Raw genomic sequence first — 12106 nt, 5'->3', positions numbered from 1 at the left:
TTGGTTGGGGTGGAGGCATCCAGCTCTGGTAGGTGACGATGGTTTCCTCTGCCTTCCACCATCTTCTGTAAATCACCTATTAACTTTGATTTAATTCCAGCTCTGACACTGCTGCAGCTCCCTGGAGACCCTGCTGTTTTGTTTCACTGCTTGGTTTCTTTTTTTTTTTTTGTTTAACTTTACTTTGTTTCTTCGGTTGACTTTGTTTAATTAGTTTTATCTCGTTTGGTTTCTTAAGTTTTTTGGTACACAAGCTTTCTATTGTTTAGTGTGGCCTCCAGCCTTGCCGCAGGTGGCAGCCTTGGGTTCTTTTAGACCAGGGGTGTCAAACTCCAGTCCTCAAGGGCCGCTGTCCTGCAACTTTTAGATGTGCCTCTGCTGCACCACACCTGAAAAGAATAATTAGGTCATTAGCAAGGCTCAGGAGAACCGATCTACACAGGGAGGAGGTAATTAAGCCATTTCATTCCACTGTTTTTTACCTGTGGCACTTCTAAACACTGCAGGACAGCGGCCCTTGAGGACTGGAGTTTGACACCCCTGTAGACTATTTTATTAAATTATTGATATTTGTAATTGATTCTGTTGGAGGTAACCTCATTTTAGTCTTTGGCCAAGTTTAAATTGTAGTATTTGGTTTTTTTTTGTATTTGAATGTTTAACCCCACCCTTTTTTCTCCAGGCTGAGAGCTGAAGGTAGTGGGAGGGGCCTACAGGGAGACTGGAACTGTGTGTTGTGTAGTGGCCGGTGTTGGTATTTCTTCACGACTGAATGCCTGTTTTCAAGTGTTTGGAGTGATTTATTTTGGATTTATACATTTATTTTAGGAACCAGTTCCCATTTGGTCTGCCCTCCCCCTGCTGGTAGGCCTCAGTACTGTGCACTTCCCTTCCTATTGTAGATCCTTATATTTTGATAGTCCTTTTTTTAAAAACAAACATGAAAACAATAAAATGTAATTAACTTTTGGAAAAGTCTTGTTCTCTTTGGTCACAAACCTCGAGTGCCTAATGACAATCTATTTCCTTGGGTGCAATTCCCAAGGTGGCGTTGTTGACAACTTCTGGTTACCCTGCTGTGAGGAGCAGAGTATCGGATTCATACCCTCGTGTCGCCACAGTAGGAAAGTGCACCATTCCTGGAAATACTGCAATACCAGGATGATGTGTGGAGTGGACAGAGCAAGCCCTTATTCCATCTCCCTGTTTCAAAAAACAATTTAAGATACAGTCCCCAAGTGGAGACATATCAGATATTAAACTGATAAGAACAGACACTACACACTGATCTTAGCCAAAAGGCCGAGAAACGATGCCACATAACTGGCGAGGAAAACAAGTCATTCTGACTGGCCTCACTTTAACTCACGGTTCCAAAACTGCATTATTTTGTAGACCTTACTACCAATAGTTACTCTGTAAAACGTGAATTACCAACATTTTATGTTGTTCAGAAGTGATAAATTCATATAAACAAGTCACATGAAGCTGAAAACAATCAATGACAGTGACAACCATTTGTTTATTTCTAGTCCTTTTACTCCAAAACTAATAGCTGAGAATGATAACAGGCCATTTCTTTTGGTGTTGTTGTAAATATAAACACATCATTTACATAATGTGATTATAGTGCCTATATCTCTACACTTCTTGTTCAATCTATGCAGCATAAAGAAGTTGTTAGGTTAAAAAAAGCTAGGTTTTTGACGAGATAGATTTATAACAACAGCTGCAGCAGCCTCTAGTGGACGTGACCCTAAACTGCAGCTCTTACTGCTTCTTTCTCCATGCATGCTTTTGCAGCACATCTCTACAGAACTAGTTGAAAATTTGATCTCTGATATTAGAGTTGCATTTACATTTTGAATGCCTGCTGAATAGCATTTATTATTTGACAAAGACAGGAAAGTGCACCATTCCTGGAAATACTGCAATACCAGGATGATGCGTGGAGCAGACAGAGCAAGCCCTTATTCCATCTCCCTGCTTCAAAAATCAATTTAATATACAGTCCCCAAGTGGAGACATATCAGATATTAAACTGATAAGAACAGAAACTACACACTGATCTTAGCCAAAAGGCCGAGAAGCGATGCCACATAACTGGCGAGGAAATCCTGGAAATACTGCAATAGCAGGATGATGCACGGAGTTGACAGAGCGAGCCCTTGTTCCAACTCCCTGTTTCAAAAATACAAAATGAGGTGGTAAATTGGTGATTAATAGCATTCCATGTGGTTCGGCAGTGGTAAATTAATGTAAATAAGACACATCAAACTAAAGGGACAAAATTTCTAAGTTAAGAAAAGTTATGTTTTGTCGGGAAGATTTGTAACAACAGCTGCAGCAGCCTCTAGTGGACGTGACCCTAAACTGCAGCTCTTACTGCTTCTTTCTCCATGCATGCTTTTGCAGCACATCTCTACAGAACTAGTTGAAAATTTGATCTCTGATATTAGAGTTGCATTTACATTTTGAATGCCTGCTGAATAGCATTTATTATTTGACAAAGACAGGAAAGTGCACCATTCCTGGAAATACTGCAATACCAGGATGATGCGTGGAGCAGACAGAGCAAGCCCTTATTCCATCTCCCTGCTTCAAAAATCAATTTAATATACAGTCCCCAAGTGGAGACATATCAGATATTAAACTGATAAGAACAGAAACTACACACTGATCTTAGCCAAAAGGCCGAGAAGCGATGCCACATAACTGGCGAGGAAATCCTGGAAATACTGCAATAGCAGGATGATGCACGGAGTTGACAGAGCGAGCCCTTGTTCCAACTCCCTGTTTCAAAAATACAAAATGAGGTGGTAAATTGGTGATTAATAGCATTCCATGTGGTTCGGCAGTGGTAAATTAATGTAAATAAGACACATCAAACTAAAGGGACAAAATTTCTAAGTTAAGAAAAGTTATGTTTTGTCGGGAAGATTTGTAACAACAGCTGCAGCAGCCTCTAGTGGACGTGACCCTAAACTGCAGCTCTTACTGCTTCTTTCTCCATGCATGCTTTCGCAGCACATCTCCACAGAACTCGTTGAAAATTTGATCTCTGAAATTAGAGTTGAATTTACATTTCGAATGCCTGCTGGATAGCATTTATTATTTCACAAAGACAGGAAAGTGCACCATTCCTGGAAATACTGCAATACCAGGATGATGCGTGGAGCGGACAGAGCAAGCCCTTATTCCATCTCCCTGCTTCAAAAATCAATTTAATATACAGTCCCCAAGTGGAGACATATCAGATATTAAACTGATAAGAACAGAAACTACACACTGATCTTAGCCAAAAGGCCGAGAAGCGATGCCACATAACTGGCGAGGAAAACAAGTCATTCTGACTGGCCTCACTTTAACTCACGGTTCCAAAACTGCATTATTTTGTAGACCTTACTACCAATAGTTACTCTGTAAAACGTGAATTACCAACATTTTATGTTGTTCAGAAGTGATAAATTCATATAAACAAGTCACATGAAGCTGAAAACAATCAATGACAGTGACAACCATTTGTTTATTTCTAGTCCTTTTACTCCAAAACTAATAGCTGAGAATGATAACAGGCCATTTCTTTTGGTGTTGTTGTAAATATAAACACATCATTTACATAATGTGATTATAGTGCCTATATCTCTACACTTCTTGTTCAATCTATGCAGCATAAAGAAGTTGTTAGGTTAAAAAAAGCTAGGTTTTTGACGAGATAGATTTATAACAACAGCTGCAGCAGCCTCTAGTGGACGTGACCCTAAACTGCAGCTCTTACTGCTTCTTTCTCCATGCATGCTTTCACAGCACATCTCCACAGAACTAGTTGAAAATTTGATCTCTGATATTAGAGTTGCATTTACATTTTGAATGCCTGCTGAATAGCATTTATTATTTGACAAAGACAGGAAAGTGCACCATTCCTGGAAATACTGCAATACCAGGATGATGTGTGGAGTGGACAGAGCAAGCCCTTATTCCATCTCCCTGTTTCAAAAAACAATTTAAGATACAGTCCCCAAGTGGAGACATATCAGATATTAAACTGATAAGAACAGACACTACACACTGATCTTAGCCAAAAGGCCGAGAAACGATGCCACATAACTGGCGAGGAAAACAAGTCATTCTGACTGGCCTCACTTTAACTCACGGTTCCAAAACTGCATTATTTTGTAGACCTTACTACCAATAGTTACTCTGTAAAACGTGAATTACCAACATTTTATGTTGTTCAGAAGTGATAAATTCATATAAACAAGTCACATGAAGCTGAAAACAATCAATGACAGTGACAACCATTTGTTTATTTCTAGTCCTTTTACTCCAAAACTAATAGCTGAGAATGATAACAGGCCATTTCTTTTGGTGTTGTTGTAAATATAAACACATCATTTACATAATGTGATTATAGTGCCTATATCTCTACACTTCTTGTTCAATCTATGCAGCATAAAGAAGTTGTTAGGTTAAAAAAAGCTAGGTTTTTGACGAGATAGATTTATAACAACAGCTGCAGCAGCCTCTAGTGGACGTGACCCTAAACTGCAGCTCTTACTGCTTCTTTCTCCATGCATGCTTTTGCAGCACATCTCTACAGAACTAGTTGAAAATTTGATCTCTGATATTAGAGTTGCATTTACATTTTGAATGCCTGCTGAATAGCATTTATTATTTGACAAAGACAGGAAAGTGCACCATTCCTGGAAATACTGCAATACCAGGATGATGCGTGGAGCAGACAGAGCAAGCCCTTATTCCATCTCCCTGCTTCAAAAATCAATTTAATATACAGTCCCCAAGTGGAGACATATCAGATATTAAACTGATAAGAACAGACACTACACACTGATCTTAGCCAAAAATGCAAAGAAGCGATGCCACATAACTGGCGAGGAAATCCTGGAAATACTGCAATAGCAGGATGATGCACGGAGTTGACAGAGCGAGCCCTTGTTCCAACTCCCTGTTTCAAAAATACAAAATAAGGTGGTAAATTGGTGATTAATAGCATTCCATGTGGTTCGGCAGTGGTAAATTAATGTAAATAAGACACATCAAACTAAAGGGACAAAATTTCTAAGTTAAGAAAAGTTATGTTTTGTCGGGAAGATTTGTAACAACAGCTGCAGCAGCCTCTAGTGGACGTGACCCTAAACTGCAGCTCTTACTGCTTCTTTCTCCATGCATGCTTTCGCAGCACATCTCCACAGAACTCGTTGAAAATTTGATCTCTGAAATTAAAGTTGAATTTACATTTCGAATGCCTGCTGGATAGCATTTATTATTTCACAAAGACAGGAAAGTGCACCATTCCTGGAAATACTGCAATACCAGGATGATGCGTGGAGCGGACAGAGCAAGCCCTTATTGCATCTCCCTGCTTCAAAAATCAATTTAATATACAGTCCCCAAGTGGAGACATATCAGATATTAAACTGATAAGAACAGAAACTACACACTGATCTTAGCCAAAAGGCCGAGAAGCGATGCCACATAACTGGCGAGGAAAACAAGTCATTCTGACTGGCCTCACTTTAACTCACAGTTCCAAAACTGCATTATTTTGTAGACCTTACTACCAATAGTTACTCTGTAAAACGTGAATTACCAACATTTTATGTTGTTCAGAAGTGATAAATTCATATAAACAAGTCACATGAAGCTGAAAACAATCAATGACAGTGACAACCATTTGTTTATTTCTAGTCCTTTTACTCCAAAACTAATAGCTGAGAATGATAACAGGCCATTTCTTTTGGTGTTGTTGTAAATATAAACACATCATTTACATAATGTGATTATAGTGCCTATATCTCTACACTTCTTGTTCAATCTATGCAGCATAAAGAAGTTGTTAGGTTAAAAAAAGCTAGGTTTTTGACGAGATAGATTTATAACAACAGCTGCAGCAGCCTCTAGTGGACGTGACCCTAAACTGCAGCTCTTACTGCTTCTTTCTCCATGCATGCTTTCACAGCACATCTCCACAGAACTAGTTGAAAATTTGATCTCTGATATTAGAGTTGCATTTACATTTTGAATGCCTGCTGAATAGCATTTATTATTTGACAAAGACAGGAAAGTGCACCATTCCTGGAAATACTGCAATACCAGGATGATGTGTGGAGTGGACAGAGCAAGCCCTTATTCCATCTCCCTGTTTCAAAAAACAATTTAAGATACAGTCCCCAAGTGGAGACATATCAGATATTAAACTGATAAGAACAGACACTACACACTGATCTTAGCCAAAAGGCCGAGAAACGATGCCACATAACTGGCGAGGAAAACAAGTCATTCTGACTGGCCTCACTTTAACTCACGGTTCCAAAACTGCATTATTTTGTAGACCTTACTACCAATAGTTACTCTGTAAAACGTGAATTACCAACATTTTATGTTGTTCAGAAGTGATAAATTCATATAAACAAGTCACATGAAGCTGAAAACAATCAATGACAGTGACAACCATTTGTTTATTTCTAGTCCTTTTACTCCAAAACTAATAGCTGAGAATGATAACAGGCCATTTCTTTTGGTGTTGTTGTAAATATAAACACATCATTTACATAATGTGATTATAGTGCCTATATCTCTACACTTCTTGTTCAATCTATGCAGCATAAAGAAGTTGTTAGGTTAAAAAAAGCTAGGTTTTTGACGAGATAGATTTATAACAACAGCTGCAGCAGCCTCTAGTGGACGTGACCCTAAACTGCAGCTCTTACTGCTTCTTTCTCCATGCATGCTTTTGCAGCACATCTCTACAGAACTAGTTGAAAATTTGATCTCTGATATTAGAGTTGCATTTACATTTTGAATGCCTGCTGAATAGCATTTATTATTTGACAAAGACAGGAAAGTGCACCATTCCTGGAAATACTGCAATACCAGGATGATGCGTGGAGCAGACAGAGCAAGCCCTTATTCCATCTCCCTGCTTCAAAAATCAATTTAATATACAGTCCCCAAGTGGAGACATATCAGATATTAAACTGATAAGAACAGACACTACACACTGATCTTAGCCAAAAATGCAAAGAAGCGATGCCACATAACTGGCGAGGAAATCCTGGAAATACTGCAATAGCAGGATGATGCACGGAGTTGACAGAGCGAGCCCTTGTTCCAACTCCCTGTTTCAAAAATACAAAATAAGGTGGTAAATTGGTGATTAATAGCATTCCATGTGGTTCGGCAGTGGTAAATTAATGTAAATAAGACACATCAAACTAAAGGGACAAAATTTCTAAGTTAAGAAAAGTTATGTTTTGTCGGGAAGATTTGTAACAACAGCTGCAGCAGCCTCTAGTGGACGTGACCCTAAACTGCAGCTCTTACTGCTTCTTTCTCCATGCATGCTTTCGCAGCACATCTCCACAGAACTCGTTGAAAATTTGATCTCTGAAATTAGAGTTGAATTTACATTTCGAATGCCTGCTGGATAGCATTTATTATTTCACAAAGACAGGAAAGTGCACCATTCCTGGAAATACTGCAATACCAGGATGATGCGTGGAGCGGACAGAGCAAGCCCTTATTCCATCTCCCTGCTTCAAAAATCAATTTAATATACAGTCCCCAAGTGGAGACATATCAGATATTAAACTGATAAGAACAGAAACTACACACTGATCTTAGCCAAAAGGCCGAGAAGCGATGCCACATAACTGGCGAGGAAATCCTGGAAATACTGCAATAGCAGGATGATGCACGGAGTTGACAGAGCGAGCCCTTGTTCCAACTCCCTGTTTCAAAAATACAAAATGAGGTGGTAAATTGGTGATTAATAGCATTCCATGTGGTTCGGCAGTGGTAAATTAATGTAAATAAGACACATCAAACTAAAGGGACAAAATTTCTAAGTTAAGAAAAGTTATGTTTTGTCGGGAAGATTTGTAACAACAGCTGCAGCAGCCTCTAGTGGACGTGACCCTAAACTGCAGCTCTTACTGCTTCTTTCTCCATGCATGCTTTCGCAGCACATCTCCACAGAACTCGTTGAAAATTTGATCTCTGAAATTAGAGTTGAATTTACATTTCGAATGCCTGCTGGATAGCATTTATTATTTCACAAAGACAGGAAAGTGCACCATTCCTGGAAATACTGCAATACCAGGATGATGCGTGGAGCGGACAGAGCAAGCCCTTATTCCATCTCCCTGCTTCAAAAATCAATTTAATATACAGTCCCCAAGTGGAGACATATCAGATATTAAACTGATAAGAACAGAAACTACACACTGATCTTAGCCAAAAGGCCGAGAAGCGATGCCACATAACTGGCGAGGAAATCCTGGAAATACTGCAATAGCAGGATGATGCACGGAGTTGACAGAGCGAGCCCTTGTTCCAACTCCCTGTTTCAAAAATACAAAATGAGGTGGTAAATTGGTGATTAATAGCATTCCATGTGGTTCGGCAGTGGTAAATTAATGTAAATAAGACACATCAAACTAAAGGGACAAAATTTCTAAGTTAAGAAAAGTTATGTTTTGTCGGGAAGATTTGTAACAACAGCTGCAGCAGCCTCTAGTGGACGTGACCCTAAACTGCAGCTCTTACTGCTTCTTTCTCCATGCATGCTTTCGCAGCACATCTCCACAGAACTCGTTGAAAATTTGATCTCTGAAATTAGAGTTGAATTTACATTTCGAATGCCTGCTGGATAGCATTTATTATTTCACAAAGACAGGAAAGTGCACCATTCCTGGAAATACTGCAATACCAGGATGATGCGTGGAGCGGACAGAGCAAGCCCTTATTCCATCTCCCTGCTTCAAAAATCAATTTAATATACAGTCCCCAAGTGGAGACATATCAGATATTAAACTGATAAGAACAGAAACTACACACTGATCTTAGCCAAAAGGCCGAGAAGCGATGCCACATAACTGGCGAGGAAAACAAGTCATTCTGACTGGCCTCACTTTAACTCACGGTTCCAAAACTGCATTATTTTGTAGACCTTACTACCAATAGTTACTCTGTAAAACGTGAATTACCAACATTTTATGTTGTTCAGAAGTGATAAATTCATATAAACAAGTCACATGAAGCTGAAAACAATCAATGACAGTGACAACCATTTGTTTATTTCTAGTCCTTTTACTCCAAAACTAAAAGCTGAGAATGATAACAGGCCATTTCTTTTGGTGTTGTTGTAAATATAAACACATCATTTACATAATGTGATTATAGTGCCTATATCTCTACACTTCTTGTTCAATCTATGCAGCATAAAGAAGTTGTTAGGTTAAAAAAAGCTAGGTTTTTGACGAGATAGATTTATAACAACAGCTGCAGCAGCCTCTAGTGGACGTGAGCCTAAACTGCAGCTCTTACTGCTTCTTTCTCCATGCATGCTTTCGCAGCACATCTCTACAGAACTAGTTGAAAATTTGATCTCTGAAATTAGAGTTGCATTTACATTTTGAATGCCTGCTGAATAGCATTTATTATTTCACAAAGACAGGAAAGTGCACCATTCCTGGAAATACTGCAATACCAGGATGATGCGTGGAGCGGACAGAGCAAGCCCTTATTCCATCTCCCTGCTTCAAAAATCAATTTAATATACAGTCCCCAAGTGGAGACATATCAGATATTAAACTGATAAGAACAGAAACTACACACTGATCTTAGCCAAAAGGCCGAGAAGCGATGCCACATAACTGGCGAGGAAAACAAGTCATTCTGACTGGCCTCACTTTAACTCACGGTTCCAAAACTGCATTATTTTGTAGACCTTACTACCAATAGTTACTCTGTAAAACGTGAATTACCAACATTTTATGTTGTTCAGAAGTGATAAATTCATATAAACAAGTCACATGAAGCTGAAAACAATCAATGACAGTGACAACCATTTGTTTATTTCTAGTCCTTTTACTCCAAAACTAATAGCTGAGAATGATAACAGGCCATTTCTTTTGGTGTTGTTGTAAATATAAACACATCATTTACATAATGTGATTATAGTGCCTATATCTCTACACTTCTTGTTCAATCTATGCAGCATAAAGAAGTTGTTAGGTTAAAAAAAGCTAGGTTTTTGACGAGATAGATTTATAACAACAGCTGCAGCAGCCTCTAGTGGACGTGACCCTAAACTGCAGCTCTTACTGCTTCTTTCTCCATGCATGCTTTCGCAGCACATCTCCACAGAACTCGTTGAAAATTTGATCTCTGAAATTAAAGTTGAATTTACATTTCGAATGCCTGCTGGATAGCATTTATTATTTCACAAAGACAGGAAAGTGCACCATTCCTGGAAATACTGCAATACCAGGATGATGCGTGGAGCGGACAGAGCAAGCCCTTATTGCATCTCCCTGCTTCAAAAATCAATTTAATATACAGTCCCCAAGTGGAGACATATCAGATATTAAACTGATAAGAACAGAAACTACACACTGATCTTAGCCAAAAGGCCGAGAAGCGATGCCACATAACTGGCGAGGAAAACAAGTCATTCTGACTGGCCTCACTTTAACTCACGGTTCCAAAACTGCATTATTTTGTAGACCTTACTACCAATAGTTACTCTGTAAAACGTGAATTACCAACATTTTATGTTGTTCAGAAGTGATAAATTCATATAAACAAGTCACATGAAGCTGAAAACAATCAATGACAGTGACAACCATTTGTTTATTTCTAGTCCTTTTACTCCAAAACTAATAGCTGAGAATGATAACAGGCCATTTCTTTTGGTGTTGTTGTAAATATAAACACATCATTTACATAATGTGATTATAGTGCCTATATCTCTACACTTCTTGTTCAATCTATGCAGCATAAAGAAGTTGTTAGGTTAAAAAAAGCTAGGTTTTTGACGAGATAGATTTATAACAACAGCTGCAGCAGCAGCCTCTAGTGGACGTGACCCTAAACTGCAGCTCTTACTGCTTCTTTCTCCATGCATGCTTTCACAGCACATCTCCACAGAACTCGTTGAAAATTTGATCTCTGAAATTAGAGTTGCATTTACATTTTGAATGCCTGCAGGATAGCATTTATTATTTCACAAAGACAGGAAAGTGCACCATTCCTGGAAATACTGCAATACCAGGATGATGCGTGGAGCGGACAGAGCAAGCCCTTATTCCATCTCCCTGCTTCAAAAATCAATTTAATATACAGTCCCCAAGTGGAGACATATCAGATATTAAACTGATAAGAACAGACACTACACACTGATCTTAGCCAAAAGGCCGAGAAGCGATGACACATAACTGGCGAGGAAAACAAGTCATTCTGACTGGCCTCACTTTAACTCACGGTTCCAAAACTGCATTATTTTGTAGACCTTACTACCAATAGTTACTCTGTAAAACGTGAATTACCAACATTTTATGTTGTTCAGAAGTGATAAATTAATATAAGCAAGTCACATGAAGCTGAAAACAATCAATGACAGTGACAACCATTTGTTTATTTCTAGTCCTTTTACTCCAAAACTAATAGCTGAGAATGATAACAGGCCATTTCTTTTGGTGTTGTTGTAAATATAAACACATCATTTACATAATGTGATTATAGTGCCTATATCTCTACACTTCTTGTTCAATCTATGCAGCATAAAGAAGTTGTTAGGTTAAAAAAAGCTAGGTTTTTGACGAGATAGATTTATAACAACAGCTGCAGCAGCCTCTAGTGGACGTGACCCTAAACTGCAGCTCTTACTGCTTCTTTCTCCATGCATGCTTTTGCAGCACATCTCTACAGAACTAGTTGAAAATTTGATCTCTGATATTAGAGTTGCATTTACATTTTGAATGCCTGCTGAATAGCATTTATTATTTGACAAAGACAGGAAAGTGCACCATTCCTGGAAATACTGCAATACCAGGATGATGCGTGGAGCAGACAGAGCAAGCCCTTATTCCATCTCCCTGCTTCAAAAATCAATTTAATATACAGTCCCCAAGTGGAGACATATCAGATATTAAACTGATAAGAACAGACACTACACACTGATCTTAGCCAAAAATGCAAAGAAGCGATGCCACATAACTGGCGAGGAAATCCTGGAAATACTGCAATAGCAGGATGATGCACGGAGTTGACAGAGCGAGCCCTTGTTCCAACTCCCTGTTTC

The 12106-nt window shown here is 38.8% G+C and overlaps 16 non-coding genes across 16 annotated transcripts; all 16 read right to left on the bottom strand.

Moving 5' to 3' along the window:
* Positions 1 to 1123: 1123 nt before the first annotated feature.
* LOC148161151 (U2 spliceosomal RNA) lies at positions 1124 to 1314 on the bottom strand. The gene has a single exon (XR_015764033.1). It is a non-coding gene; the product is annotated as a U2 spliceosomal RNA (small nuclear RNA).
* A 589-nt stretch (positions 1315 to 1903) lies between these two features.
* LOC148161150 (U2 spliceosomal RNA) lies at positions 1904 to 2094 on the bottom strand. Its single transcript, XR_015763992.1, has one exon. It is a non-coding gene; the product is annotated as a U2 spliceosomal RNA (small nuclear RNA).
* A 421-nt stretch (positions 2095 to 2515) lies between these two features.
* Positions 2516 to 2706, bottom strand: LOC148161149 (U2 spliceosomal RNA). Its single transcript, XR_015763990.1, has one exon. It is a non-coding gene; the product is annotated as a U2 spliceosomal RNA (small nuclear RNA).
* A 421-nt stretch (positions 2707 to 3127) lies between these two features.
* On the bottom strand, positions 3128 to 3318 carry LOC148161148 (U2 spliceosomal RNA). The gene has a single exon (XR_015763966.1). It is a non-coding gene; the product is annotated as a U2 spliceosomal RNA (small nuclear RNA).
* Positions 3319 to 3907: 589 nt separating this feature from the next.
* Positions 3908 to 4098, bottom strand: LOC148161147 (U2 spliceosomal RNA). Its single transcript, XR_015764032.1, has one exon. It is a non-coding gene; the product is annotated as a U2 spliceosomal RNA (small nuclear RNA).
* A 589-nt stretch (positions 4099 to 4687) lies between these two features.
* Positions 4688 to 4879, bottom strand: LOC148161146 (U2 spliceosomal RNA). The gene has a single exon (XR_015763935.1). It is a non-coding gene; the product is annotated as a U2 spliceosomal RNA (small nuclear RNA).
* A 421-nt stretch (positions 4880 to 5300) lies between these two features.
* On the bottom strand, positions 5301 to 5491 carry LOC148161145 (U2 spliceosomal RNA). Its single transcript, XR_015764010.1, has one exon. It is a non-coding gene; the product is annotated as a U2 spliceosomal RNA (small nuclear RNA).
* Positions 5492 to 6080: 589 nt separating this feature from the next.
* On the bottom strand, positions 6081 to 6271 carry LOC148161144 (U2 spliceosomal RNA). Its single transcript, XR_015764031.1, has one exon. It is a non-coding gene; the product is annotated as a U2 spliceosomal RNA (small nuclear RNA).
* A 589-nt stretch (positions 6272 to 6860) lies between these two features.
* On the bottom strand, positions 6861 to 7052 carry LOC148161143 (U2 spliceosomal RNA). Its single transcript, XR_015763933.1, has one exon. It is a non-coding gene; the product is annotated as a U2 spliceosomal RNA (small nuclear RNA).
* A 421-nt stretch (positions 7053 to 7473) lies between these two features.
* Positions 7474 to 7664, bottom strand: LOC148161142 (U2 spliceosomal RNA). The gene has a single exon (XR_015763964.1). It is a non-coding gene; the product is annotated as a U2 spliceosomal RNA (small nuclear RNA).
* A 421-nt stretch (positions 7665 to 8085) lies between these two features.
* On the bottom strand, positions 8086 to 8276 carry LOC148161141 (U2 spliceosomal RNA). The gene has a single exon (XR_015763962.1). It is a non-coding gene; the product is annotated as a U2 spliceosomal RNA (small nuclear RNA).
* A 421-nt stretch (positions 8277 to 8697) lies between these two features.
* LOC148161140 (U2 spliceosomal RNA) lies at positions 8698 to 8888 on the bottom strand. The gene has a single exon (XR_015763955.1). It is a non-coding gene; the product is annotated as a U2 spliceosomal RNA (small nuclear RNA).
* Positions 8889 to 9477: 589 nt separating this feature from the next.
* Positions 9478 to 9668, bottom strand: LOC148161139 (U2 spliceosomal RNA). The gene has a single exon (XR_015763954.1). It is a non-coding gene; the product is annotated as a U2 spliceosomal RNA (small nuclear RNA).
* A 589-nt stretch (positions 9669 to 10257) lies between these two features.
* Positions 10258 to 10448, bottom strand: LOC148161138 (U2 spliceosomal RNA). The gene has a single exon (XR_015764008.1). It is a non-coding gene; the product is annotated as a U2 spliceosomal RNA (small nuclear RNA).
* Positions 10449 to 11040: 592 nt separating this feature from the next.
* LOC148161137 (U2 spliceosomal RNA) lies at positions 11041 to 11231 on the bottom strand. The gene has a single exon (XR_015763963.1). It is a non-coding gene; the product is annotated as a U2 spliceosomal RNA (small nuclear RNA).
* A 589-nt stretch (positions 11232 to 11820) lies between these two features.
* On the bottom strand, positions 11821 to 12012 carry LOC148161136 (U2 spliceosomal RNA). The gene has a single exon (XR_015763932.1). It is a non-coding gene; the product is annotated as a U2 spliceosomal RNA (small nuclear RNA).
* Between the last annotated feature and the right edge of the window lie 94 nt (positions 12013 to 12106).

The sequence above is a fragment of the Poecilia mexicana genome, unplaced genomic scaffold, assembly GCF_051168715.1.
Source record: "Poecilia mexicana isolate PSO_F unplaced genomic scaffold, ASM5116871v1 scaffold_1, whole genome shotgun sequence".
Taxonomy (NCBI): Eukaryota; Metazoa; Chordata; class Actinopteri; order Cyprinodontiformes; family Poeciliidae; genus Poecilia; species Poecilia mexicana.
This window is presented reverse-complemented; position numbering and strand designations above follow the sequence as displayed.